Below are 6,034 nucleotides of genomic sequence, written 5' to 3'. Positions count from 1 at the left end.
TACCTGTACAGTGCATCCTACCTAACCCTGACGGCAGGGGACAAAGGCATTAAATGCCCGTCTGCGTCGCCCAAACAGTGCAGAAAAGGACTGTCAGGGACGCCACCGCTTGCCACGATGGCGATCTTGTCAGCACCGCTTGCCACCGCGCACTGCTGGCTGCACAGCCTCCCGCCACGCGTGCCTGGAAAGGCCTCATGGCGACACGTTGTTGGATGTGCTGGAGCGTGGGTACAGGGTGGTTTCTTGCCGCGGCAAGCGCCTTGCCGCGTCCGGAAGCTTGTCGCTCACCGGGCCTTGCCGGGACGCATGGCGCATCGCGGCAAGTTCCTTGAGATGCCTTGGTTGGCCTTCCCGGCAAGCTCCTCCTGCCGGGGCCTTGTCTCCTTGGCTTGGATACTTTGTTCTTGAATGGCTCCAAAGGAACCACGGAGGACCTTGGCAGGCACCCGGCAAGCCCTGCCGCGGGGTGCTGCAACTGCCCGTGCACAAGTTCGGGATACTAGGGTACCCCTACTCTAGTACATCGACACTCCCCCTCTACTCTCTTGTGATGAATTGAGTTTCCCCTTTGAAGTTATCTTATCAGATTGACTCTTTTATGAGAACACTTGATGTATGTCTTGCCGTGTTTATCTGTGGTGACAATGGGATATCATGTGCCACTTGATGTATGTTTTGGTAACCAACTTGCGGGTTCCGCCCATGAACCTATGCATAGGGGTTGGCACACGTTCTTGACTCTCTGGTAGAAACTTTGGGGCACTCTTTGAAGTACTTTTATGTTGGTTGGATGAATCTGAGATTGTGTGATGCATATCATATAATCATGCCCACGGATACTTGAGGTGATAACGGAGTATCTAGGTGACATTAGGGTTTTGGTTGATTTGTGTCTTAAGGTGTTATTCTAGTACGAACTCTCTAATAGATCGATCCGAAAGAATAACTTTGAGGTGGTTTCGTACCCTACCATAATCTCTACGTTTGTTCTCCGCTATTAGTGGCTTTGGAGTGACTCTTTGTTGCATGCTGAGGGATAGTTATGTGATCGAACTATGTTATTATTGTTGAGAGGACATGCACTAGTGAAAGTATGAACCCTAGGCCTTGTTTCCTAGCATTGCAATACCGTTTACGCTCACTTTTACCGCTTGTTACCTTGCTGTTTTTATATTTTCAGATTACAAAAACCTATATCTACCATCCATATTGCACTTGTATCACCATCTCTTCGCCGAACTAGTGCACCTATACAAATTTACCATTGTATTGGGTGTGTTGGGGACACAAGAGACTCCTTGTTATTTGGTTGCAGGGTTGCTTGAGAGAGACCATCTTCATCCTGCGCCTCTCACGGATTGATAAACCTTAGGTCATCCACTTGAGGGAAATTTGCTACTGCCCTACAAACTTGTGCACTTGCAGGCCCAACAACGTCTACAAGAAGAAGGTTGCGTAGTAGACATCAAGCTCTTTTCTGGCGCCGTTGCCGTGGAGGTGAGTCCTTGAAGGTATATCTTTAGATCTTGCAATCGAATCTTTTTGTTTCTTGTTTTAGTACTAGCCTAGTTTATAAAAGAAAACTACAAAAAATGGAGTTAAGTTTGTCTCATATGCTTCGTCTTTTTAATATCTTTCATGAGTATGATGGAAAGGATAATTGTGCTCAAGTGCTTGAAGAAGAAATCTCTAAATTGTTTGGCACTAAATATTTGAATGATGAGCATGATAGCAATGTTGTTAGTACGAATTCTTTGAATATCCATTATGCTAATGATGATTGCACTAGTTATGATGAAAATGTATCCTATAAACATGTCAATTTTTGCGGAGTGCATTGGGTTTGTAAGTACACACCAAATAGGGAAGATAGATATTGCAAGAGGCATAAGTACTTAGAAACCAAATTGTTGCAAGAAGAGCTAGATGAATGTGCTGAAAGATTCAATATTTATAGTACTCCTTGTGAACTTTGCAATGAACATGGTCATTTAAAGCTCCAATGCTATTTGTTTCATGATCAAGTCGTTTCCAAATATTGTGATAATTTGATTACCCTTGAGCATCATAAAGAGCTTAGCCTTCTTTTGGGTTATGAAAAAATGAAACGTATAACTGAGGGTATTCCAAAATTTAATCTTGATAGATTTCTTGATTTTGATCTAGAGAAGATTTATATGTATTGTGCGGTGAATTGCATTGAAAATCTTTATATTGCCAATTACATAAAGAAAAGAAAACAAATAGAAGATGAAGAGAATGCTAATGAAAGGGAAGAGACTTCCCAATATCCTCCTATTATTTCTTATGATGAATCAGGTAAAGAGGAGGAGTCTTCTATCCAACCAATCTCATTAATAAGGAGCTCCAACAAGAGGATTGAACCCACACATGAGGTGAAGAGAAAGAAAAGAAGGAGCAACAAAGGTAGAAAGGTATCCCTCCCAAAGGATGTTGCTCCTACTACTCATTGTGATGATGATAATTGCTATACTATTGGTGCTATCAATATTTTTAATGATGAGAATATATTTGCTGAAATTAATGTTTGTCCCAAGCTTGGGGATGCTACGTTTAGTGAAGATGATATTTTTAGCATCCCAAGTTTTGATATGCAAAGTTGTTATGATGATAGCATGCCTCCTACGTATGATGATTATATTCATGAAAGTGGGTTTGGAAGAGTGTCAACTTCAGGAAGTAGTGATCCCACTAGTTTGGAGGATGTTGAATTTTATTGTGATGAATATGAAAGTGGATTTGGAACAGTGTCAACTTTACTTAGTGATTCCACTATCTTGGGTGAGGTTTCAATCGATTATGATGAGAACAAAGTTGCTACTTATGATGATTATTGTGATGAAACTTATGTTATAAAAGTAGTGATGATTATATTTATAAAACTTGTCATGATTATGAGTACCCTTTCTCTGAACATTACTCTTTTAATGTGGAAACAATTTATTGTATCCAAGTCTCTTATGATACTCCCACTATTCCTAATGAGAAGAATTTTGCTTATGTGGTGAGTAACAAAATTTCTATGCAAGTACATCATGAAAAGAATGCTTTCGGTGCTGGTTATATTGTTGAATTCATTCATGATGCTACTGAAAATTATTATGAGGGAGGAATATATGCTTGTAGGAATTGCAATAATATCAAGTTTCCTGTCTATGTGCTTAAAGTTTTGAAGTTATGCTTGTCTTGCCTTCCTATGCTAGTTGATTATTGTTCCCATAAGTTGTTTGCTCACAAAACCCCTATGCATAGGAAGTGGGTTAGACTTAAATGTTCTAATCATATTCTTCATGATGCTCTCTTTATGTTTCAATTCTTATCTTTTCTGTGAGCATCATTGAAACCATCATGCCTAGCTAGGGGCGTTAAACGATAGCACTTGTTGGGAGGCAACCCAATTTTATTTTAGTTTCTTGATTTTTGGTTCTTTTTAGTAATAAATAATCCATCTAGCTTCTGTTTAGATGTTGTTTTGTGTTTTAATTAGTGTTTGTGCCAAGTAGAACCTTTGGGAAGACTTGGGTGAAGTCTTTATGATCGTGCTGTAAAAAACAGAAACTTTAATGCTCACGAGATTAGCTAGACATTTTTACTGGAGAGTGATATTTAGTTGATTCTTTTTTCAGATGATTACTAGACAAATTACTCAGGTCCGCCAATTTAATTTAGAATTTTTGGAGTTCCAGAAGTTTGCGTTAGTTACAGATTACTACAGACTGTTCTGTTTTTGACAGATTCTGTTTTTCGTGTGTTGTTTGCTTATTTTGATGACTCTATGGCTAGTAAAATAGTTTATAAACCATAGAGAAGTTGGAATACAGTAGGTTTAACACAAATATAAATAAAAAATGAGTTCATTACAGTACCTTGAAGTGGTGTTTTGTTTTCTTTCGCTAACGGAGCTTACGAGTTTTCTGTTAAGTTTTGTGTTGTGAAGTTTTCAAGTTTTGGGTAAAGATTCGATGGACTATGGAATAAGGAGTGGCAATAGCCTAAGCTTGGAGATGCCCAAGGCACCCCAAGGTAATATTCAAGGATAACCAAGCGTCTAAGCTTGGGGATGCCCCGGAAGGCATCCCCTCTTTCGTCTTCGTTCATCGGTAACTTTACTTGGAGCTATATTTTTATTCACCACATGATATGTGTTTTGCTTGGAGCGTCATTTTATTTAGCTTTGCTTTCTGTGTGAAAAAAGTATCAAGATCTGAAATTCTTAAATGTTAGAGAGTCTTCACATAGTTGTATAATTATTCTACTACTCATTGATCTTCCCTTATATCTTTCGGAGTAGTTTGTTTTTGCTCTAGTGCTTCACTTATATCTTTTGGAGCATGGTGATTGTTTTATTTTTAAGAAATAGATGAACTCTCATGCTTCACTTATATTATTTTGAGAGTCTTAAATATCAAGGTAATTTGCTTAAATAATCATAATATGCTAAGCATACAAGATTTGTAAGAATTCTTATGAGTGTGTTGAATACTAAGAAAAGATTGATGCTTGATAATTGTTTTGAGATATGGAGGTAGTGATATTAAAGTCATGCAAGTTGGGTGATTATGAATTTAAGGAATGCTTGTGTTGAAGTTAGCAAGTCCCATAGCATGCACGTATGGTTAAAGTTGTGTAACAAATTTGAAATATGAAGTGTACCTGGCTTGTGCATCCTTATGAGTGGCAGTCAGGGACGAGCGATGATCTTTTCCTACCAATCTATCCCCCTAGGTGCATGCGCATAGTACTTGATTTTTGATGACTTCTAATTTTATGCAATAAGTATATGAGTTCTTTGACTAATGTTGAGTCCATGGATTATACACACTTTTTCCTTTCCGCCTTTGCTAGCCTCTTCGGTACCGTGCATTTCCCTTAATCACCTTGAGAGTTGGTGCAAACTTCGCCGGTGCATCCAAACCCCGTGATATGATATGCTCTATCACAATAAACCTACTTATATCTTCCTCAAAACAGCCACCATACCTACCTATTATGGTATTTCCATAGCCATTCCGAGATATACTGCCATGCAACTTTCCACCATTCCGTTCATCATCATCATGACATACTTTACTTTTGTCATATTGCCATTGCATGATCATGTAGTTGACATCGTATTTGTGGCATAGCCACCATGCATAATTCATATATGTCACTCTTGATTCATTGCACCATCCCGGTACACCGCCGGAGGCATTCATACAGAGTCATATCATGTTCTAGTTTTGAGTTGCAATCCTTATGTTGTAATCAATAGAAGTGTGATGATCATCATTATTAGAGCATTGCCCAAAAAAAAGAAGAAAGGCCAAAAAAAAGAAAGGACCAAAAAAAAGAAAAAAAAGAAAAGAAAAAGAAAATAAATAAAAAGGGCAATGCTACTATCTCTTTTTCCACACTTGTGCTTCAAAGTAGCACCTTGTTCTTCATATAGTGAGTCTCATATATTGTGCTTCAAAGTAGCACCTTGTTCTTCATGTAGTGAGTCTCATAAGTTGTCTTTTTATACTAGTGGGAATTTTTCGTTATAGAACTTAGCTTGTATATTCCTACGATGGGCTTCCTCAAATGCCTTAGGTCTTTATGAGCAAGCGAGTTGGATGCACACCCACTAGTTTTCTTTTGTTGAGCATTCATAGCTCTAGTGCATCCGTTGCATGGCAATCCGTACTCCTCATGTTGACATCAATTGATGGGCATCTCCATAGCCCGTTAATTATCCTCGTCATTGTGAGACTTTCTCCTTTTTTGTCTTCTCCACACAATCCCCATCATCATATTCTATTCCACCCATAGTGCTATATCCATGGCTCATGATCATTTATTGTGTGAAGGTTGAAAAAGTTTGAGATTATTTAAGTATGAAACAATTGCTTGGCTTGTTATCGGGGGTATAGAAGTTGGGAACATCTTTGTGTGACGAAAATGAAGCATAGCCTAACTATATGATTTTGTAGGGATGAACTTTCTTCTGCCATATTATTTTGAGAAGACATGATTACTTTGATTAGTA

This window comes from Triticum aestivum, chromosome 6B (assembly GCF_018294505.1).
Source record: "Triticum aestivum cultivar Chinese Spring chromosome 6B, IWGSC CS RefSeq v2.1, whole genome shotgun sequence".
NCBI classification, from domain to species: domain Eukaryota; kingdom Viridiplantae; phylum Streptophyta; class Magnoliopsida; order Poales; family Poaceae; genus Triticum; species Triticum aestivum.
Note: the sequence above shows the minus strand (reverse complement) of the source record.